Source organism: Felis catus, chromosome D4 (assembly GCF_018350175.1).
Source record: "Felis catus isolate Fca126 chromosome D4, F.catus_Fca126_mat1.0, whole genome shotgun sequence".
NCBI lineage: Eukaryota > Metazoa > Chordata > Mammalia > Carnivora > Felidae > Felis > Felis catus.
The window spans coordinates 65295828-65320889 of record NC_058380.1 but is presented as its reverse complement, the minus strand read 5'-3'; the positions used below and the strand labels follow the sequence as shown (position 1 = coordinate 65320889).

Here is a 25062-nt window from a genome sequence, read left to right as displayed (position 1 = left end):
GAAACAGCTCAGTCAGAAAGACAAATACCATGATTCCACGAATGTGAAACTTACGAAACAAAACAAACAAGCAAAGGAAAAAAAATAATACAGAAAAAGACAAAGCAAGAAACAGACTCTTAATTATGGGGAACAAACTGATGGTTGGGAGGAGGGGATGGGTTAAATATGGGATGGGGATTAAGGTGTGCATTCATTGTGATGAGCACAGGGTGATGTATGGAACTGTTGAATCACTATATTGTACACTTGAAATTAATATAACACTATATGTTAATAAACTGGAATTAAAATAAAAACGTAAATAAATTTAAAAAATAAATATAAGATAGGTATGACAATATTCTGCTACCACAATTACACCTGACAGTAGCTAGAAACTGTGTTATTGCCTTTTTCCTGGAATGCCATTCCCCTCACTCCTGTTTCACCTAACACCTAATTTCAGGTGTTTCTAAGAAAGAATGCTCAACTTCAGGTTTCAATTCCCTTTCCTTATGAAAACCACAAGCAATAAGGAGAATAAGAGACAGAAATACATACTCTAAACACATAGTCTAGATAATTTCTCTAACTCTAAGGTCAAACGTAGGAACATGGAAATGGGAGTGGAGTAGCACCTGATGTAACAGAATGAAAAATTTCAAATCTAAGAGTTTGCAGAGAGATACCGTGAGAACAAGATTACTGCTTTCTCCATAGCATTCTGGAAAGGCGTAAAGAATCAGAAGCATCACTTACCACTTACAAAAGGTCAGGAAGGATGAAGTGGGTAGGGTAAATGAAAATGTTTATGAAAATGTTATGAAGAACTTCCTCTACACCCTGTAGGAGACAAGAAAATATTGTTACTGAAGAAACAGATCCAGGGAGTCTCTGAATCAGTGTAGGAGTCTCAGTGTGGATCTAACAGAGAAGAGTTTAAGCCAAGCAGAACACCTAAATTGTCTTACTCAGTTGTTTAGTTGATGCTGAAGCTAATTTGGGCACAGACACAACCGATCAGCCCTGTGTAAGCCTCACACTCCTCTAATTTCACCAGTGTCCCAGTCAGTAATTATCCTCAGCATGTCTGTTTCCCACCCATCTTTGGTTTGTAAGTTTTCTTTGTAGAATTAAAAAAAAATGTGACCAAAGAGAAATTGGTATGAATAACTCTTCATAGAAGAACTCATTCACTGAATCTATATACCAAAGGGTAGTGTTATATACAATCATACCATAGAGTTAAAAACAAAAACTAAAAGCATCGCACTGATTACTAGGAAATACACTAAAGACATGTTTTTTCAAATTCTTTTTGAAAACAATTTCATGTGAAGTAGATACATAAAGACAGCTTCTGGCTAAAGTAGAGACAGAACCATAACTGGAGGGAGGAAAACAGCCACACCATATTCATAAGAGATGCCTTTTAGCACTTGTAATTATTAAGATAAAAAGACATTAGAGATTGCAGTGTGAAAGAGGAAATGGAAACATCAATGGTCAGACAATGAAGACACTTGCAGCAAGTCATCAAAGGGCGGTAACATTTTACGTGTTTCATTCTTCACCAACTAAAGGCACAGCATTCCATCAAAGGATTGCTTTTCATAGTTTTGGCCGCCCCCTGCTGTGCTGTAGTCCACCAGGGGACTCCGCAGCAGCTGGCTTAAATAAAATCCACTCAGTGCTTTTCCTTTCTTTTCACACAACTCTATAAAATCTGGAATTGCTTGATGTCTAGATTTACCACTGGGCTTTGACATTTTTATCTGATGATGTTGCATCATCACTGGTGAATCCACTGTTGGCAAACCTCATTAATTGGGTGGAAGCATAATCGGTGACAAATCGAAATTATTGAAAATTTAAAAACCCACTTGTTTTACTTTCGAGGAAACTAGATGATAGAATATGAAAATGCAGTTTAAGAGAATGCTTTAGGGAAACAGTTTCAATGAAGAAATAAAAACTATTGTAATTAGCTTATTACCCCAGGTATTTACATGTAAATGATGTTTCTAAAGTATTCGAGGTTGCTTAAAATTTCTTCCTTGAATTAGTTATAAACTTTACGCATTCTGTTCACAATGGTTTTCCTCTATTAATTTGCTTAATAAACCATTTCTTCATCATTAGCACAAAGGTAAACGGCAATGTAATTAAGAAAATTTCCAAATTATGGTGCTCTATATAAGTGGATTTCATTTTGCCAAGGTGAAGCAGGTGTAAACTTGATGTCAGAAATGGACATGGGCTATGACTAAACATATATTACGTCTGTCTGATCTCCAAGAACGAGCATATGTATCAGTTTCTAGCCAAGAGATAATCTTGCTTGTAAGACTGCTTAGAACACAAAATCAAAAGACAGTGTCCACATCTAAAGCCTTTGTATCTCACAGTTCCACCCAGTGTGGGAGGAAAATCCTCTGACATATTAGGGCAGAAGAGTGAGTCCCAGGGAAAGCAGACTCCTGAGTTTAGTAGTGATGTTAAGGGCACTATTGAGTGAGTGCGAGCTGCCAAGTAGAATCAGCTCCTGTAACGATGCTCTCAGTTTAAAGAAGTAAATGCAAGGCTGCAAGAGAAATAACTTCTCAGCACAGAAGCCTACAGGCCCTTGAGGATAGATGATGCCAGAAAAATGTGAGATTATCATGCCTACTGGAGTATATTAATACTATAAATACAGATAATTTCCTGAGGAAAAAGATCCTTGAAAAGATGCTGCATATCACGTTAAAACAGCAGACACAGAGTGGTAAGCAAGCTTAGATTGCCGCCCTTCTCCCTTCCTCAGGGTACTGAAACAAGACTGGGATGTCTCACAGGTATGTTGGATTCAAACGGGTCCCACACTAAATACATTAATTTTTTCCTCATGCTCCCTTCTCTTTCCAGATTCTCCATCTTCATTAAAGTTAGAGATAGGCATCCAGTAGCTCAAGAGCTGAATGATAAGGTTGATTCTTTCACTCAATGAATATTTATTAAACAGCTAAGTGCTGGGCACTGTTCTAAGTATTTAGGATACATTAGTGAGCAAAACAGACAAACATCCCTGCCTTCTTGGATCTTACATGCTAGTGAAGGTGAGTAGTATGGACAGTAAGCAATAAATATAACAAACAAATAATTTGTATCGTGTATTAATGATTGCTGTAGAAAACCAGTACATCAAATAAGTGGGGAGGAGTCAGGATTGTGGTAAGGAATGGCAGGAAGGGTGGGAGGCAATTTTAAATTGGGAGGTCAGGGTAGACTGAAATTGAACAAAACTCAACTATACTTTCTTCTGCTTCTCTTTCTCACCATACCTAGCAGAGTTAAATTCTACCCATCCTTCAATGCCCCTGTTTAGAAGTCATCTTCTCTGTGATGTCTCCCTGATTCCCTCAATATTCCTTAAACATGCTCTCCTTGACATTCCCACATGTGGCTGTACTGTTGCTCACCCCATCCGTCTCTGAGGAGCAGAAAGGTCCTATGCCTGTGCATGGGTGCAGTCTGACAGGTTCCCACCTCCAGTGCTTGCATCTCTGACTCTCTGCCTTAGGGCTTTCTCCAGTGCCAGTGCTCAGAAAGCAAGGAAGCCCAGAAGTGCTGGGAATTTAACACCTCCCTGGGATAATCCTCACACAAGGAGAGAAGAGAGTGGGTAGGTAACTATGCCAGCTTCCCTATCTGCTAGCAGAGTAATTTTGAAGTGCATTCCACACAATTCCTCAGAGGCTCCCAGTGAGATTAAGCACTAGTAGCTCGTAGTATTTGTTTATTAATGCACCATTTACAGATGTTTTGCCCTTCCCTGTCTCCCTTTGCATTCTTTCACTTGTGCTTTCTGTGCTCACTTTATAAATAACCTATCCAACCCAATCCTTCAGGGGAATCTAAATTCAGATACCTTAGCATTTCAGGTTTGAACTCCTATGGTCTTACTGGATTTTTCTTTATATTACTTGTGAACATTTGCCTCTTTTACTAACTTGTGAGTTCCTCAACTTATATCCTAAAAATTCTTTATTGCTAAACATAGCTTTTGACCTTAAATCCAAAATATTGGGTTACCTATATATTTGGTAAAGTTGGCCTGGCTTTAGTTAATCAATTACCTGAATTCAAATCCTGGCTCTATTATTTGACAACTATATTTGTGGGCACTATTCTGTGCCTCAAATTTCTCATTCGTAAACTGGAGATAAAAAAACCTAAGTCATAGGATTGGGATTCATAGGATTGGGATTCTCAGGATGAAATAAGAAAATGCACCCAAAGTTCCTAACATAGTGCCTGGCACATATTAGGCACTCATTCAGTGTTAAGTTCTTTCCTGTCCCCTGCCTTTATCTCTCTTACTAAATTCAGTATTTTAAAATAAAGGAACTGGTGTCTTTTAAGACTGATTTTGACCTAAGCATATGTAATGCTAAGTATAATGCATTAATTGCGAACAAACAAACTGAAACATATATAGTAGAATTTCAAGTCTCTTTAAAATATTAACATGCTAAATCAGAGGCATTTCATCTGAGTAAGATGCGGAACCATAAACTGATACATGTTTCTGTATTTTCTCCTGTCCCTTTTAATTCAATAAAGAAGTTGGCACCATGTATGGCAAGATTCCATTTATCTCTTTAAAGTGTCTGATATATATTGTAGAAATATACTGCCAATAAAAGAATCACTTTGGCCAATTAGTTACCTAGGCAGGTATGTGCAAAAGAAGTACTACGTTATTTGTAGCAAGTTTCTGCAATCAAAAAATGCGTTAATCATTAGATACTCATTTTTTTCCTATTCTGCATTTTACGATAGTGATTTGAGGGCAGAGACCCAAGTATTCTAAGTGTGGTGCCTTGCAAATTATAAGAAAATATTACTTAACTCACTAATAACTACAGATAGTGCAATATTTTCAGAATTTCAATTTAAGAAATATTTCCTGCGTATGGAAAATCCTGTGTCAGGTGTTTAAAGTTTACAGAGAAGAATAAGAGTAGGGGGAAGATTTAGGATTGTACGTAATAGGATGGGGTCAAACTTGGGGGATGAAAGATGTATGAACTCACTGCAACATAGGTTCAAAAGAGAGAAAGATAAGGACCATTTCAGCAATCAAGAAATGTTCTTGAGGAGATAATATCTGAGATGAACTGCTCTAAGGACATTAGTATGCAGAAATGAACAGAGGGTATTTCTGAAATGTGGGGCAGCCTACACAAAGACTGGTCAAAGGAAATAAAAAATATTTTCAAAAAGAGACTGTAGTCTTTCAATGTGGTTTAAAAAATGAAGTGTATTGGAATAGGTTGTAGTAAGTAGGGGTGGGAGAGGGGAGACAGGCCATAAGGTGAAGGGTCATGAAAATGAGAGAGAGAGAGAGAGAGAGAGAGACAGACAGACAGATTTGCATCAAATGGGAATGCAAGTAACTGAAAATGCTGTCATAACTCATTTGAACAATAAACAAAATATATTACCTCACACAATCAGAAGACTACCTTCCTTTTGGATACAGGGTACCCCAGGTTTGGTTGATTCAGTATCTCAATGATTTAATCAAAGAATCAAGTTGTTTTCATCTTTCTGCTGAAGCCAGGACATCAGCTTTGTCTCCTGCCAGCCACCTCATCATCACAAGTTGCCCACTGTGGCTCCAGGCATCAAATATCCAGACAAGATATCAGCCAGCAGAAGAATAAGAACTGTCTTTATATGTGTATAGAAACATCTTTCAGAAATCGCTCTCCCTGAAGCAGCTACCTCTCACATTTCACAGGCTAAAATTCATCACATGCTCCTTCCTAAAGCAATTACTAACAAAAGGAATGGAATGTTCATGTTGGCTCAGATGATTCAATTTATATCACTGAATTATGTTGATGGAGTGGATGTCAGAAAAAACAGTTTTTCTTCCAGAAAGAAGAAAGGCATGACACTCCCCAGGAAGTTAAGGTGACCACATATCCTGCTTTGCTTGTTGAATTCTGGTTCATACCTGCTGTCCCAATGTAATTAATGACAGTGCCCTTTCACTTTCAAAGTGTCCTGTTTGGACAATAAATTATATGGTCACTGCAGCTAAAATAAATCATTTTAGACATTTGAAGATTTGAGTACGAGAGCTATAATGTAGAGTGATTAATTAGTAAATAATGTGATAAAAAAAAAAAAAAAGCACTCGCAGGTGAAGACCAAGACAGTAGTTAAAAGATGACTAAAATACCTCAAACAAAAAATTCTGAACTGGTGTGCTGGCAATGGGAATGAAAAGAAAGAGACAAAGCGTCCTTACAGAAGTAATAATTTAATATTGGCATCTGTTGATGTAAGACATTACAGTAAGGGAGTAGAATAAAAGGTGAAAAGCTTTAAATACTGAAATTCACATTACTGAGAGGATACATTGTTCTAATGGAGGCAGTAAAGCCAGAAAGACTTGTTTCAGTGGGTAGAATGATGAGTTCAGTTTTGATACGCTGAATTTAGTTCTGTGGGAAAATTAGGTGGAAGAATAAGGAGGTATATTAGGGCTAGCTTCTGTGATAATTTAATTAGAAATCTAATTTTTTTTTTTTTTGGTGGGCTCTCATGGACTGGAAGCGTATTACTCAGCAAAAGTAAACAAATACACAAAGAACTTTAATTCATCATTTACTCAGTAAATAATTACTAAGCGCCAGGCACAGTTCTAAGAGTTGAGGAGTGAGCAGTAAACAAAACAGATCAAATCTTTGACCTCTTGGAGTTTATATTCTAATGGAGAGAATCATGACAAACACACAAATGTAGTATTATGACACAGTGTGATAAAGGTTATAAAAGAAAAATAAAAGTATTGGGGTTGATCGTGGAAGTCTTTTCTAATAAGGTGACATTTGAGTAAAGAGCTGGAAGAAATGAGCCCTACAACTTGTTGGGACGAGCACTGGGTGTTGTATGGAAACCAATTTGACAATAAATTATATTAAAAAAAAAAAAAGGAATGAGCCCTACAGATATCCAGGAAATGAATGTTCTAGTCTGAGAGGACAGCAGGTATAAAAGTTTTTATTGAAGTGTTCTTAGAACCTGCAGGAACATCAGTGGGACCAGTGTGTCTGGAGCCTAGAGAATGAGGGAGACGGTGGAAGATAACTAGGTCAGATAGACAGCTAGGGGCCAGGTTGATATGGCCTAACGGGTCCTAGTGATCACTTTGAATTTTCCACTGAATGAGGCAGAAAGCCAAGAGGATTTTTAATGCTGGTGAGTGGAGAATAGATTGCTGTCAGGCAAGGGTGGAGTGGGGATACTAGTGAGGAGGTTATTGCAAAAATTTTGATAAGAAATTATAGTGCTTTAAATAGGAAAGCAGCAGGCAAGATGGTAAAAAGTAGTCAGATTCAGGATATACTTTGAAGGTGGGATTAAAAAACAGATTCGCTGATGGATTAGATATGAGGTGTCAAAGCAAGAGAATAATCAAGTAACTCCAAGGTTTTGGCCAGAGACATGGGGAAGACTTTTGGAGGAGCATGTGTGAAAGAGAGGTGGTAAATCAAATATTCATTTTCAAAATATTAAGTTTGAGGTGCTTATTTAGACACTGGAATGAAGATGTTAACAAGGCAGTTAGATAGATGAAATGTGAGGTTCAGCAGAGCAATCAAAGCTAGAGATAAAAATGTTGGAGAAATTTTTATCAAATAAGGAGACGACATTTAAAACCATGGGTCTGGATAAAATCCCCTGGAAAATGAGTATAGATTAAAAAAAAATTAAAAAACAAAACAAAACAACCTGGAATAGGTCTGAACTGATAACCCTGGGGCATTCCAATGTTGAAAGATCAGGAATATGCTTTTGCAAGGCAGGAGAAGAACTAAAGGAGCAATGTCCCAGAGTTGACACCGTGACCATAAATGTTTAACAAAAAGCTATCTAAAATTAAAAGCCCTGATATCTAATGCTTACCAATTTCTGTGGCATAACTTCTACCATGGCCAACTTTACGCTATGTATTATTATTCAACAATAGGCTTGCAAAATTCCAAACAATTAACAGTTGTCTCTTGCAAAACAAACTCCAGTATACCCCTGCCAGAAAGCAAAGTAAGATGTTTTAAGAAAGAGGGACTGAAAAGCTGTGCCAAATGTTGTCGGTAGAACGAGTAAGAAGAAGATTCAGAAACAACCAATGGATTGGCAACATGGATGAATTTGTTGTTTCTGATGAATTTGTTGTTTTTTTTTTCATTCTTTTTTTTTAAATATATGAAATTTATTGTCAAATTAGTTTCCATACAACACCCAGTGCTCATCCCAACAGGTGCCTTCCTCAATACCCATCACCCACCCTCCCCTCCCTCCCACCCCCCATCAGCCCTCAGTTTGTTCTGTTTTTAAGAGTCTCTTATGCTTTGGCTCTCTCCCACTCTAACCTCTTTTTTTTTTTTTCCTTCCCCTCCCCCATGGGTTCCTGATGAATTTGACCAATGAATATGACAGACAAAAAAGTTGCTTTCAAGAGTGTTTTTCCTACTTAGTAATGTGGGTAATGTTTAAATTTTCTCAGAAAGCAGTTTGAGAACGTGAAGCATTTAACTACATAAACAGTGAGGGAGAACATTCCAAGGAGAGAAAGGCCCCATAACAGGAATGATTTTCATGGCTTCATGAATTGAGAGAACACCTATGTGTTGCAGTATAGTGGGTAAGGCAGGAAATGGCCAGAGATTAGCTGGAGATGTAAATAAGATCAAAATGTTACTTGTAGGCTATCAAAAGCAATTTATATTCATTATAAATAATATGGAATTATGTAGAAGGGTTCTAAGCAGAGGAGTCTCATAATCTGATTGGGATTTTACAAAAGATTACTGGCCAGTGTATAAATAATGCATTGGGAATTAGGGGAAAAATAAGAAAGTGTAGTGTCCCAGTAGGAGACTTGTTACAGTTGTTCAGGTGGAAGGAAGATAATGGTGACCTGGTGTCAGATGCTGGCAGGAAAGAAGGAAAGGAAGGGATACAATTTCAAGGTATATAAATCCTTTGTTGATAAACATAAACAAGAAGGCGGCATTAAAAATGTTTAGATTTGTGGCTTGGGCACTTGGGTAGGATGTCATGCCACTTACTGAAATTAAAGGGAAAAATAAATCTTAAAAGAAAAAAACACATGTATTTCATTTTTTGTATGTTAAATGGATTTAGCTTCATGAGGTTTGAGATGAGAAGAAAGATTTGGGTCACTGATATACACTGGGGACTTGTTGGCACATGTATGATATTCAAAGTCCTAGAAATGAATGAGATCACCCAGTGAAAGAGAGTAGAGAGAAAGGGAAGTTGTAGCATGGAGGAACATCTCTGAGAAGGAGAATGCAGAGAGAGGAGAAAAGTTAGAGTGAAGTGGTATTGTAGATTCCAAGAAAGAAAAGTAATTTGTGAGGGGACGGTCCATGGTTGAAGGTCCAGTGAGAGCAGAAAGCATGGGGGTCACTGGACACCTTGACAAGAATAATTTTAGAGAAATGGTGGGGACGGCAGCTAAATAGCAGGGGATTGAAGAGTGACCCTCTGGGAGAAGTATGGACAGTTTGTGTTGACAACCCTTGTAAGAAGTTTGGCTAGGAAAGTAAGCAGAAAAATGGGGACCAGGTAAAGAGGATGTAAGGAGATATTGTTTAAAGATGTGTGCTGGGGGTCGACCTTTGTATGCCAGCAGGAATAATTTATTACAGAGGGAAAGACTGATGATGTGGAAGACGGGGGGAATAATCAGGAAGCTCAGCCCTTTCAAAGTGAGTGGCAAAGGGACATGGAGTGAAGGAATGACTTCAGCTGGGTAGGGAGCTTCTCCCTCACAACTGAAGGGTAGAAATAGAGAAGTGCAGTGTCAGACAAGTTTGTTGACTTAGTGATAGGAAGAGGGGGTGCTTCCCATATCATGGCTTCTGTTTATCTGTGATTTATCAGGCAAGGTCAGCATAATAAAGTGGTGGTGGGAGGGGGCGTGCAAAGTAATAAAAAGTGATTATTTGACTAAAGAATAGAAAAATAAGCTTCTTGGAGAAACAGAGTAGCATTGCATGTTGTACATGAGTATCTAATAAAGGCTGGTGATCACAATGTGAATTTAAAGGGACGCTAATTACATCAATTTCCTCAGTAGTGTGATTTTCTCGATAATTCTATTATGTTGTGATTAGAAACTGAAATTATGTCACGTATGTACATATCATAAAAATGAAATTTATAATGTTGAAGTGGATAAAAGTTATCAGTTTCCCTTCAACTGGCACTTATTAATAAGCACATGCTACATGTCATGCAGTGAAGATTCAAGGACAAAAGTCATGGTCCCTGCTGTGAGAAACCCACAATACAGTAGTGCCGTAGGCAATTACAGAAGAACTACGGTCCACTCACATCAGCATGTAAGAACATACTGGTCTAGGACACATCAATACAGGTTTATATTGAGTGTATGTGAGGTCTCCCAGCTTAAAGCGTTCATAATAACCCTATGATTAAAAAACAAAAAGCAGGGCTGCCTGGGTGGCTCAGTCCGTTAAGCATCCAGCTCTTGATTTCAGCTCAGGTCATGATCTCACAGTCTGTGGGATCGAGCCCCGCAACAGGCTCTGTGCTGGCAGCATGGAGCCTGCTTGGGATTATCTCTCCCCACCCCCTCTGCCTCTCCCTGCTCACACACTCTCTCTCTCAAAATAAATAAATAAACTTAAAAACTCCAAAAAGCAGTATTATCTGGTATTTTGTCAATCATAGGATTATACAAACTAGCATTTTTGATGTTCTCTTCCCTTCCAGAAACACAAATATTGGCCATACTTATCTAAAATAATTGCCAGAACAGCCTGGTATCCTATATCCTGCATGAGTCAGAATCTCTGAAGGTAAATTGCACGTGTCCTGAAAAATTAAATACTAATTCTGTTATATGTACGCATTCTGCCTCAAATAATAAGTGCTAGATACTGTGCTGAGCACTAACACACTATCTCATTTTAGCATCAAATATACAACAAAAAAAGTAGATGTCATTACTAATATTTTTTCAGGTAAGGAAATTTGGTCTAAGAGAAGTAGTAAACTAGGCTTTACATCTAATCTGTCTACCTCAGTCTGTACTTTTATCACCTTTTTAATTCGATTTTTGATAAATATTTTAAGGATTGTTTTAAATGTTTAAACGTTCTTTACTTAGATCCTCCCCCCACCTCCTGCCCCCATGCCAAGCAAGGCAAACATTCTCTCTTTTTTAAAGATTTTATTGTTTTATTTTATTTTATTTGCTATTCATCTCTGAATAAATTTCTACTGTGCTCTTCATCCTCATCAAAATGTGCTTAAACTGTGTCCTCCCTTAGAATTTCTGAGGGCAGACATCACGTGTTAATCCTTCATTTATCTCTTAGTTCAGTTCCTGGCACACAGTTAGGGTTCAGAAATACATGTTTATCTGAACTAAAGATGGGGTTTGATACCACAGTGGGAGCTTGAGTGGTCATGGCTCCAGGCTTAGAGCACAATGACATCTTTAAGCTGTGACCAAAAGCCTCAGCAATGCCTGGTGATTTGTGGAGAGGGATGCTGTGGACACACACATTGTCTCCAGGATATTCTAATGACAGTGAGCATTTCATGTTAGAAAATGGTGAGCTCGATGCATATAGGTTTTTCTCTGACTAACATTCAGAGTCAGGACCTTCTGAGGAGCAGGGGTCAGGTAAAGTAAGGCAGAAGCTCTTTTGTGCTTGTATAGCCTGGTGATTCCACCACTATTCCGGCTCTTATCTCCATCATAGTTTCAGAAGGAGAGACAGAGACAGACACAGACAGAGAAAGAGACTGAGGTTCACAGCCTCCTGTTATTGCCTAGGTCTAGAGCCTTCAGGAAGTAAGTTGTGTGAATTTCACATTCCTTATAGTGTGTTTTCCTTCCAAGGTTAATAAGAGATTTAAATGACAAAATATTTATGTACATTGTGAGAAAACCTGGCCTTCTTCCCATTATGTAGAAAATGTTGAATAATTGATAGCTGTTGACATTGTGACATTTTTAGACTGACCTCTTTGAAGCCAGGAGTTATGCCATGTCTATCTTTATGGCCCTGATGACAAAGCCAAGTCCAGCTTAGAGGAGTGAATTGAGAAAGAATTAATAAAAGTAATAGCATTTTTCTATTCTTTTGTCTAAAGGCCCTTGACCTTTAGGAAGCTGAGGTCATACATCAGCAGATTTTTCTGATCACCTATTGAAATCATTGAGACAAACTCTACAGGAAATATAGTTAAGCAATTACTAGACACACATTTGTATTTTTAATTATTAATCACATACTTTATTTGAATTGACTCTTTTATTTACCACTTTGTCTAAGTGATAGTAAACATAATCATTCTCATTATAAACTAATTTGAAAGGTAATTTTCCAATTAATAAATATATACCAATGCAAATTGTGTTTCCCTGATAAAATAATTATAATAGCTGCCAACAACTCTGGAAAGAAAACAAAGGCATTTATTTGTTAGTGGCAACACCTAATGAAAGATTTGATGGGCTAAACTAGAAAAATTGACAGGCGCAATTCCCCCCACAAGAACAATTTGTTACTGATGATGAAACTGAGAAATAACCAGAATGAAGGTTGTGAGATTCACAGTGAAAGCCCTCAGGGTAAAATTAATTTCTTTATAACACAGTTTAAAGGCACACACAAGGAAATTGCTTGTGCCAGATGGGATAGGAAAGGCATTGTGAATAAAAATGAGCATCTCTTTTCTGCTTACAAATATTTAAATTAAGATGATACCAGCATGTCTAGTTAATGGAATAACAATATTGATGGTTGCACAACTTTCTAAAGATTTTCTTGTTCTTTTTAAATGGACTTGTCCACGCACCGAAATATTTTAAGCAATATATTAAACCTGGCTCTTGTTACCAGAGCACATGCTATTCTCTTTGAATGATTGTTGCAGGCAGAACAGGAAGAAACAATGGCTAAGGGGCTGGATTTAGAGTCAGAGAACCCAAGCAGCTCTTGTTCAGGCTCTGACATGGAGTGGAAGGAGGCTAGGCAAGTCACAGTCCTCCAAGGGACAGTTTCCTCCATTAGTAGGAAGGGAAGGTGTTCCCATCCTCATTCATCAACCAAGTTCCATGAGGATTAAATGAGACAGATAACAAAGGCAAACATCTCCTGAAACCCATAAAGCATTATGTGTGTAGACTCTGATTTTGTGGCTTATTTTTCTGGAAATGGTCTGGAAATGATCTCCAGTGTTCAGATCCTGTATCTGATCTGAACTGTTGGTTGACAGCTGCTAGCTTTCTTCCTGTTATAATCTCATGCATTTTTATACATAACATTTTAAATCTAATCATTGAGGATTTATCTGATGGTGAGCTCTCTCTGCTCTAAAGCACCTCTAATAGTTACTTAGTATTTCTCGTATACCACCATTTATCTTCCTATTCATGTGCCCTCTCCACTTGGCTGTGACATCAACTCTTGAATATTAACACTCCTACTACTAATAGCTTACACTTATTGTTTACTATATGCCAGGCACTGTGCTAAGCATTTTAAGTAGATGATGACATTTAACAAGTAGCAGAAAATGCATCCTATTTTTCAGCAGGGTCGCATCATACATCTGCTATTTAATGTGAATTAACATTTCACACTCATCAGCTCCCATTCTCCAAAAAATGAGAGATGAAAGCTATAGAAATTTAAATTTATATGAACATTTTCCTTCCATTTCACTCAGTTAGCCTATGCCCCAGAGTGAGAGGGGAGAGGTGAATATGCTCTTTCCCCAGCTGAAGTCACTTCTCACACAGCCTTCACAGTGTGAGCACCTAGCTGTCGATTATAATGACTAAAGACTGTGAATGTAGTCTATATACTTTAGCGGATACTAACCTAAGGGAATTTCCAATGCCAGAGCAGAAACTGGTTGTATTAGACTTCTTAAGAGAAGACGTGTCAGTCTCCAATGTGAAACTTCCCAAGGAATTTTCAAGGCTAATTTGACAGTATGCAGTTTTTGCCATATATGTTGACTTATCAATGAAGTGAGAGAGAAGAGCCTCAGAAGTTAAAGAAAGGGCTTTTAAATTTCAAGCAGAAAGGAGGAAAATATGTGAAATGGTTAGTAGTATGGAAGAGTAAGGGAGTATATAAATTAAGGAAATGTTGTAGAGTTGTCCAGAAATGGTAAAAATCGGCTATGCATTTGTGATTTTGACTTCAAAGTGTGACAAATGAGTCTGTGGACATACCAACTTGAATGTGCCCAATCTTGTCTGATCTTGGAAGCTAAGCAGACTCTAGCCTGGTTAGTACTTGGATGGGAGACTGCCTGGGAAGTTCAGGTGCTGAAGGCTTTAAAAAAAGTGTGACAAATGAGCATGATTATGCTTTTTCTCCCAATACAATTAGCAACTAAAGTACAGAGGAAGAAGTAGGTAGAAAATTGTGATTAATAGAAGGTGGAGAGGGGGAAAGGGATGTATGGGTATATACAAGAGGGTTATTTTAATGCTAGGCATGGAATCTGAGCTGGGTAAAAAGAAAGTGAGGACATGGATTGAGAGAGTGAATAATGAAAAAAAATAGTGGGGTGAATGTACTGAAAGTCCCAGTGTAGTCAAATAATCTTGGATTAACCACAAATTTGCTATGCTCATCAGCTCTTTTTTCTTTTTCAATTAATGGTGCCATCTTCTTCCAATCTTGGAAGGAAGAATCCTAGGACCAATACTCTATTTCTACATCTTACTCAACCCCTTCCACCTCATGATACTCACTTAATAACCAAAAACAGTAGCTTCAATATTCTGATGTTTCATATCTGTATTATCTAGAAGACTCATAGCTTCTCTCTGCCTTGTATAAGCCATTGCCACCCTATCCCTTTCTACCACCTACATTATTTCCAGGATGACTTGGTGACAGGAAAATTATGCCATGGCTTCCAACAGATTTTGGGGTTAAGAGAACATAAAGGCCTTCATGACCTGGCCTTTGCCCATGTTTCATCACCACATTCCCTCTCCCAGTTGCATTGCCACACACCCATTCGTTGCTCCAGCCACACCTGCAGTTTCCACAATCAGTCCATAATTTTTTTCTGTTTCTCTCTGGCCTTTTCCATGAAACTACATCTAACAGCCTCAGTCTTCAACACATGTCTACTAGGATGAATTCCTTGAACAAAACTTTTGGAATGTAATTATTTGTTAATCACCTTCCATTTCAAAAGGTGACATATGATTTTCTAGTCTCTTAAAGTAGATTATAAGGATTCTGAGATAGGCATTGCATATTGTATGTAATATTCTATTCCTTATAGCACCTAACGTAGTTTTAAATACAAAGGAAGTACTAAAAAGTGCTTGCTGGAAAAAATACATAAATAATTGAATACATGAATAAATGAAAAAACTTCTTTGAAGCAAACCTCCACTTTTAAAATATTTTTTAAATTTAAATTCAAGTTAGTTAACATACAGTGCAGTGTTAGTTTCAGAAGTAGAACCCAGTGATTCTTCACTTACATATAACACCCAGTGCTCATCCCAGAAAGTGCCCTCCTTAATGCCTATCACCCATTTAGCCCACACCCCCACCCATAACCCTTCCAGTAACCCTGTTTGTTCTCTGTATTTAAGAGCCTCTTATGCTTTGCCTCCCTCTCTGCTTTTATCTTATTTTGTTTTCCTTCCCTTCTCCTCTGTTCACCTGTTTTGTTTCTTAAATTCCACATATGAGGGGCGCCTGGGTGGCGCAGTCAGTTAAGCGTCCTACTTCAGCCAGGTCACGATCTCGCGGTCCATGAGTTTGAGCCCCGCATTGGGCTCTGGGCTGATGGCTCAGAGCCTGGAGCCTGTTTCCGATTCTGTGTCTCCCTCTCTCTCTGTCCCTCCCCCGTTCATGCTCTGTCTCTCTCTGTCCCAAAAATAAATAAACGTTGAAAAAAAAATTAAAAAAAAAATTCCACATATGAGTGAAATCATGTTACTTATCTTTATCTGACTGACTTATTTTGCTTAGTATAATGCATCCTAGTTCCATCTACATTGTTGCAAATGGCAAGATTTCATCCTTTCTGATAGCCAAGTAATATTTCATTGTATACATGTACCACATCTTCATCCATTTGTCAGTTGATGGACATTTGGGTTCTTTCCATACTTGGCTATTGTTGATAGTGCTGCTATAAACATTGGGGTGCATATGCCCCTTTGAATCAGCATTTTTGTATCTTTTGGATAAGTATCTAGTAGTGCAATTGCTGAGTCATAGGGTAGTTCTATTTTTAATTTTTTGAGGAACTTCCATACTGTTTTCCAGAGTGGCTGCAACAGTTTGCATTCCCACCAGTAGGGCAAATGGGTTCCCTTTTCTCTGCACCCTCACCAACATCTCTTAGTTCCAGAGTTGTTCATTTTAGCCATTCTTTCAGGTGTGAGGTAGTATTCATTGTGGTTTTGATCTGTATTTCTCTGATGATGAGTGATGTTGAGCATCTTTTCATATGTCTGTAGCCATCTGGATGTCTTCCTTGGAAACCTGTCTATTCGTGTCTTCTGCCCATTTTTTACTGGATTATTTGTTTTTTTTTTGGGGGGGGGTGTTGAATTTGATACGTTCTTTATAGATTTGGGACACTAACTCTTTATCTGTTATGTCATTTGCAAATATCTTCTCTATTTCATCAGTTGCCTTTTAGTTTTGTTGATTGTTTCCTTAGCTGTGCAGAAGCTTTTTATCTTGATGAGGTCCCAGTAGTATATTTTTTGCTTTTGTTTCCTTTGCCTCTGGAGACATGTCAAGTAAGAAGTTGCAGCGGCCAAGGTCAAAGAGGTTGCTGCCTGTTTTCTCCTCTAGGATTTGGATGGTTTCGTGTCCTACCTTTAGGTCTTTCCTTCATTTTGAGTTTATTTTTGTGTATGTTATAAAAAAGTGGTCTGGTTTCATTCTTCTGCATGCCACTGTCCAGTTTTCCAGGCACCATTTGCTGCAAAGACTATCTTTTTTCCATTGGGTATTCTTTCCTGCTTTGTCAAAGATGATTTGGCCATACATTTGTGGGTCCACGTCTGGGTTCTTTATCCTGTTCCATTGATCCATGTGTCTGTTTTTTGAAGCAAAGCTCCACTTTTGTGATTTGACAGTGATTATTTTCCTCTCATGAGTAAAAATATGAATTATGGCTCAGCAGAAGGACATTTTATTTTATTATTTTAAAATTTTCTTTAACTTTATTTATTTTCAGAGAGAGAGAGAGAGCAGTGGAGGGGCAGAGAGAGAGAGGGAGAAAGAGATAATCCTAAGCAGGCTCCACACTGCCAGTACAGAGCCCCATGTGCAGCTAGAACTCACAAACTGTGACATCACGACCTGAGTTGAAATCAGGAGTTGGATGCTTAACAGACTGAGCCACCCTGGCACCCCAGAAGAGCATTCTAAATATCTTGTGAACTTGCATGATATTTCACCATAAATAGTCTGGAGAGAAAGTCTTCTTAAAATACTTGAAAAACTATAGATTTGGAAGTTCAGATTCACTTTGATAGTTTGCTGTTTTTTGGATATTATTTCATTGATATTGGAGAGGATGACTTCGTTAATTCATTCATAAAATATTACTGAATGTTAATAATAAACTAGACATATGGGAAATGCTGCAGATTACAATGGTTAGCCAAAACAGACAGTCATGCTCCAATGAAATGTACAATCTTGTAGAGAAGACAAATTTAATATTTAACTATTCACACAAATAAATGCAATTTGTAAATGTTATAACCCTATGAAGAAGAAGAACATGGTCCTGTAAACACTCATAAAGGAGAGTTGAATTAGTGTGGCTGTAGAGGAAGTTGGTTTGTTTGTTTGTTTTTAACTTTTTAAACATTTATTTATTTTTGAGAGACAGAGATAGAGCATGAGCAAGGGAGGGGCAGACAGAGAGGGAGACACAGAATCTAAAGCAGGCTCCAGGCTCTGAGCTGTCAGCACCAAGCCTGATGCAGGGCTCAAACTCATGAACCATGAGATCATGACCTGAGTTGAAGTCAGACGCTTAACCGACTGAGCCACCCAGGCGCCCCAAAGAAGTGGTTCTTGAACAGGGATATTCTTTGCCTCCCTGAAGCCTCAGTTTCTTCATCTCTAGAGTGGAAATAGAGAACTGCCATGGAGTTTGAATAAAATAATAACTATGAAAGGGCTCTACAACTATATATCGTTATTTCCATTGCATTTATACCTAATCTAGATATCATTTTTCTTCTTTTCCAAAAAAGAGGAAGACTTTCTTGTAATAAAAGTTCAAAGCCTCAGAAAGCCTTTGTTTTGTTCAGTGAATTATTTTATTTTTACTTTTTGAAGTAAAATAAATATACCGCCTACGCTTTTCAAGCCTTCAGGTTTTTTTAACCTCTCGCTTCAAATTTTCCAGAGATTGATCGCAGATCATCATTGCATAAATTCTGATCAGATAAATCAGCAGAAATAGGTAGCAAATCAATGGATTCAGTAAACATTGGCACATCCTGTCCCATCTTAGATAATACCTGTTTAGGGGCCAGAAGAAGGTTATGTCGAGCCTCTCTGTCACCACCTTACCTCATAACTGGGGCTTCTTGGGCATCTTGCTCTGTTTCATTGTAGTTTCCCTCAGAGTCTCGAGCATGGAAGCATGGCTAGCTGGGCTCTTACATGAGAACTCAGAGCTGCAAGGGTTCATGTCCTGAAAGAAAGAGAAAGCCAGGCAGAAACTTTTCATAGCCTAGCCTTGCAAGTCATGTAACAGTCTAGTCATCCAAATTTGATTATGCATTCCAATGTTGGTAAATACTACATAAGTATAATTCTTGGTGTTATTTTTTCTTCAACATAAGTTATTTTAGAGTCATTCCCAATAGAAGGAATAGCTTTATTTCCTTAATTCTAAATGGGGGCATACGCATTACAAATGACATTTTCTTCTTAGTTATATTTTTGCATATAGTGTCACAAAAAGAAACAACTTAATTACATTTAATACTACACTTAATAATTGATCTTTTTTGAAAGAATACATGAAATTTGGATGCTTTTGCTAATCACACCAAAAGATTCTCCTGAAAATTAAAATTAGCTTTGTAGGAGGAAGAAAATACTAAGGATATGAGCAGACATAGTAAATTGACTGAACAGTATAAGAGCCTCAGATTAACTTTTAAAATCTCAAAGTAATTCCTTTCTACAACTAAAGAAAAATTTCAAAATTTCATGGGAAGATGCAGATTATCTTCCAAAATATTACTTAATGATTAAACATAGAAAAATATGACTTCAGAAGAATGGGGACATATTCGTTTATTATAACTTCAAAAAAACCTAATTTTTGTGATCCCAGAAAATACGATTAAATGATGAGTTTTGGTAGAAATGAGCACTAATTGTGTGTAGAAATATCAATTCTTTCCTTTTTACTTAGTTACAGAAACTCCAATTTGAAACTTGAAATAATGTTTACATTCCAGGGACTCGTTTACATCTAGGTATGGCCACGGGACTAAGCAAAACATGCAACTTTAGGAAAACTTGGCTAATGGAAGAAGGCATGCTTTTCCTTGTCCAGTACTCCCAAAGAACGGTTAGAATATGAACTTGGTGAGGGAGCCTCTGAACAGCCACCCCGATGCATGTGGCGCCATATTACCAGGGGCAGGTCGATGCGAGTGAATGAGCTAGGGTTGCTGATGGTTGTGGGACCCCCAACGCTAGAGCTGTCCTGCCTGCGCAAGCTTTCATGTGCGAGAGAAATAAATATCTACTTTGTTTAAGCCACTGTTATTTTGGTTTTTTCAGTTATCTTCAGCAAAACCTATTCCTGATAATAAAGATGTTCTTTAAGCACATGTTTAAGCATATGTTCTCTCTCTCTCTCTCTCTCTCTCTCCTCCCTGCTTCTCAGGTGGAAACACTCTTCGATCTCTACCTTAACTCTCTTATTTATCTCATCTTTTTTTTTCTTTTGCCTGTTTCCCCTCCTTCCCTTAAATATCAATAATAGTAATAAATGTATTTTTGTTGTTGTTGAATCATCCCATTACAAGAAGAATTAAAAGATACAGGTTTTATGTTTCCTGTGCTTACTTTTTAAAGCCAGGATATATCATATTTTATATTTTTCCTGAAAACAAATACAAAAAACACCTCATCACATGAAATCTTTTCTTGGCTGTGATATTCCACTGAAGGTTTTTACCTTCCAGTGAGTCAGTGTTTCATGATTGACCAATGTTTTCCCATCCTGGCTAAGGTCACACAAAGGCTACATTTAATGCCTCAAAAGTTTCAACAAATCAATGTTTCCTTACGTTTATGATTTAAAACTCCCTGCCTCAAGGGTCTGTTCTGGAGTGGGAAGCTCTTAAATGTAAGTCATGGCCTGGGAGTGAAACTCTGTTAAAAACAAACATAAAACTCTTCACAGCTGGGAGTTGCCCTTTCATTTTTAGAAATTCATTCTTGTTTCCATAATGTAATAAAGACTTAGCCTCTGATCTCTGGTCATATCTCACAGGTTTTTGCTAAAAAGTGGCTGGCAGAAAATCCACTCTTTATAATTTCAGCTACATTAAATTGTCATTTTAAGGTATTCAAAATGCAATAAACAGAATGTAATAAACTGGAGTACTTAACATCCATCCCTACTGAACACTTAGCCATTATCCTAGAACTAGCCCAGATTCCTGTTTTGCATCTCTATTAAAAGACTACTTCAAACACACAGTCAGGTAATGTACTAAATCTAATTGTACAGGGACCTCTTTAGAGAACAGAATTTGATGCTATCTCTGAATTTTCTAAAATTTGGTTTTTTTCTTTTTCCCCAATAATTAATTTGGTGTAAAGTCACATTTAACATTTTTTGTAGATGTGACTGAAACTCCTTTGATATCTTTAGAAAAGATTAAAAAGCAATGTATGTTTCACTCTTCTGGGCTTTTTTAAAAATGGCTATGGATTTTAGTTTGTGAGGACTCTGGCTATAACCAAGAAATCTGTTTAATTATATAAAAACAAGGTTTAATTCTATGACATGACTCTGAGATTCTGCCTTTATATATATATAGATCTATCTATATCTATATCTATATCTATATCTATATCTATATCTATCTATATCTATATCTATATATCTCATACCCCATCACTTAACCCTTAAACATAGCTATTATACAAAATGTTATACTAAATCTTCTCTTATTTTTGGATGTTGCAGGACAAACTAGCCTTAATTGCTGTACCTGTAAAATGGGAGATTAAAAAAAAAAAGTGTGTGCTGTTCTGAAAGTTAAATAATGTACAATGCACTATGAAATGCAGTGTAAGATCATTGAAGGCTTATCGCGATCTCCCCTGCTTCCAGTGTCTGCATGATACCTGAGGTATTGGGATTTCATATAACTCTATCCCAAATATTTTCTGTAGGAAAATCAAAGGCGATTTACTTTGTAAATATTGAAAATCCTAAATAAATCTATTTCCTTCAGGCTTCCTTTTTATTATTGTGACTCCTTCTGCTGGCTGCCTTTCTTGATCCCATGGTCTTTGTTCATTTTGTCCAAAGACAGTGGTGGCAATAATAGGATAATTAGAATTATGGATTCTTGGTATTTTTCCCTGATCAAATGAGTAGGAAATAGAGTGCAAAAATGCAAAGACAAAAACAAACTAAAACCCCCCATGAGATAAGGCTGTTATAAAATCACAATCCAGGGGCGTCTGGGTGGCTCAGTTGGTTAAGGATCCAATTGTTGGTTTTGGCTCAAGTCATGATCTTGTGGTTCCTGAGTTCAAGCCCCACATTGGGCTCTGCACTAACAGTGTGGAGCCTGTTTGGGATTCTATCTCTCCCTCTCTCTCTGCTCCTCCCCTGCTCGTCCTCACTCTTTCTATCAAAATAAATAAACTTAAAAAAAAAAAGATCAGCATCCAGTTATCAAGCAAATCTTCCATTGAATCAATTAACAGAATTTGCATTACTGACTGCTAGATGATGAGGAAATATCACCCACTCAATCACAGTCTAGCACCTGATGGAGCACAAGTTTCTTTATATTTTTTTCTCTTGGCTTACTCCAAGGAGAGAAGGGGCAGAAGGAAGAGAGGATGCAGGAAAGTATGGAACTCTGTCCTAAATTTTCTTCTTTTCTATACTCTCTCCCTAGGTGATAGCATTTATTACTATGACTTTTAAAGCTGTGTACATGCCATTGACTCCAGAATGTATATCTTTACTTCAGATCTGAAACTCAGGCTTATTTATCCAATGAACTACCTGGCATCTCCTCTGAGAGGTCTTATAGACATGCCAAGATGAGGATGCCCCAAATGAAACCTATCACCACTTTCCTACTCTATTCTAACAATTCCCCTCAATCTTCTTATCGAGTTAAATATCATAATCCACTTAGATGTTCGTGCCAAAAACCTGAGAACCATTTTTAAACATTCTACTCTCTTATCATGTTCATTCTGTTTGTCAATTCTATCTTCAAAATACATCCAGAACCTGGCCCCCACTTGCCACCTTTGCAGATATCATCTCCATCCTTTCTCACGCAGAGTACTGCATAGTCTCTTACCTGTTTTTTCTCTTGCCCACCTTCCTTTTCTCCACATACAGTTTATTCTATACATGGAAGCCAAAGTGATATTTCAAAAATGCAAATCAGGGTGCCTGGGTGGCTCAGTTGCTTAAGCATCTGACTCTTGACTTCAGCTCAGGTTATGATCTCACGGTCATGAGATTGAGCCTTGTGTCAGGCTCCACACTGGCATGGAGCCTGCATAAGATTCTCTCTCTCCCTCTCCCTCTGCACCTTCACCCTGTGCATGTGTGTGCTCTCTCTCTCAATAAATACATATATACATACATACACACATACATACATACATACATAAAATAAAGTGGTGCCTGGGTGGCTCAGTCGGTTAAGCATCCAACTCTTGGTTTCAGCTCAGGTCATGATCTTATGGTTAGTGAGCTTGAGTCCTGCATTGGGCTCCATGCTGATAGTGTGGAGCCTGCTTGGGATTCTCTCTTCTTCCTTTCTCTCTGCCCCTCCTACGTGTGTTCTCTCTCTCCCAAAATAAATAAATAAACTTAGAAAAAATAAAGAAAATAAAAGATGCAAATCAGATTATTTTGCCCTGATTAAAACCTCCCCACAACCATGTCTTCAACTTAGTGTTATACTGTTTTTACTCTTGCTCATTATATTTCTGCCATCCTGGTCTTTCCTATTCTTCAAATGCATCAAGTGCTCTCCTACTTTGGGACCTCTGTTCTCTGCCTGGAATGTTCTCCACAGCCCACTCTTCACCTGGCTGGCTGGATTTACCCTTCCAGTCTCTGTTTACATGTTGTTTTTTCAGAGACACTTCCACTAACTATGGTGTTATTTTCTCTCATGATAGCCTTTACTTTCCCTAAGAGATTTACAAAAGTTCAGAGCCAAGATCATGACAGTTAGAGGCAATGTTGGACCACTTGTAAGCTTATTAATTCCAGGATACCCTTACCCCTTTGCCTCTCCTTTTTCCTGCTGGGACACAGGCAGGTTGTACTCTCACTGTTCTTCTTCCTGTGTCAAGCTATGGACTAAGATAGCTTCATGAATTATTTAATTTTGTTTGAGAATGTTCTTTCATTAGATACAAAATCTATTCTATTACCTAATGTTTCTTCCCTAGTTATGCCTTCTGAATGCTCCAAGCAAATGCTCTCGGGTGTTTGTGTTTTCTAAGACAGAATATCTATTTCTCAGGTTTAAGACAAATGGAAACTTAAAAAAGAAACTAAACTCCTGCATTATCAAAATCAAAGTGGTTGCCTGTGGGACAGGCATTTTGACCCTATTTATTCGAATCTGTTTGTCTGCCCTCCACATCATTCAATGAAAGACTTAAGGTGTACTACAACAATAATTCTATGAAATTATAATGAAATAGAAAAAATTAGAGGGGTGGGAAAGAAAAGACAAATATGCCTACAGTGAAGGCCTAAATATTTCCTGCAGTTGTATTCCAAGTTGGGTTCTGAGTTTTTTTGGAAGAAAAGATGAGAGACTACATGTGTTACATATTTCTTATGATCAGAGAGAAGAAAACAAAATTATGTGGTTCCTTAGAATAATCAAAGCTTTTTCTTGCCCTAATTTCATGTTCCTGTTTCTAATAATGACCTTATTGCTGAAAGCCCCACATAAAAAAACAAAAAAATATATAACCATAAAACAACAATAACAACAGTAATAACAGCAATAAAACCAATGCAGTGGCATTGATTCTATAGAAGGCTAAGGTAATGAGTTTAAAAAAATATAAGCTGGTGAAAATGATTCATTTCTCCAGGTCACACACAAAGACATATTCAATTATTGCATTCGGTGGTAGTAAACTTTTGACCAACTCTCAGCAATCTATGATGTGTGCAATGGGAGTGCTTAATAAATGCTGAGCCAAGCTTTCAAAGCTCCCAGGCTCCTCCTGGATTGTAAGTATTGCACTTTTGAAGGCTGCTATCTAATAATCTGGTACTTCATTGTGCTTAGTCTGATTCAGTATTGATTAAGTTTTCAGCCCTTTTGAGTTCACCACTCTTTTCTGTCAGTTGAAGATGATTGCCTCCATTTCTGTGCCTTTTCCTGGGAAATGTATCCCTTTCAAAATGCTGCCTGAACCAATTTCTTAGTATTTGAAGGCAGATCAAAGGTATGCTATAATGAAAAAGGGATCATCTACAACACAATTTCTTTAAGTCAAACAAGAACATGTGGATTTATAGATTTCAGGTGGAGAAAACCAATAAGTGAAATTTGCCATAGAAAAATTATACCCGAAGCCATAACAAAAATTCAGTTGCTGTTATAATCCATGATCAGAAATTACATTAATCTCTGTACTCAACTTCTTGCCTCTTACACTGAAGTAAGGAAAAGAACAAAACAACTACATTACTTTTATTCTAGTTGTAGGA

At 37.5% G+C, this 25062-nt stretch overlaps 1 long non-coding RNA gene across 1 annotated transcript in view; it reads right to left on the bottom strand.

Moving 5' to 3' along the window:
- Positions 1–223: 223 nt before the first annotated feature.
- The window catches only part of LOC123381559, a 207798-nt gene continuing 182959 nt past the window's right edge, over positions 224–25062 (bottom strand). The window contains exons 6-7 of the long non-coding RNA XR_006588698.1: positions 18651–18774; positions 224–825 (exon numbers count right to left, since the gene is read on the bottom strand). This is a non-coding gene — a long non-coding RNA (uncharacterized LOC123381559). The remainder of the gene's footprint in view (positions 826–18650; positions 18775–25062) is intronic.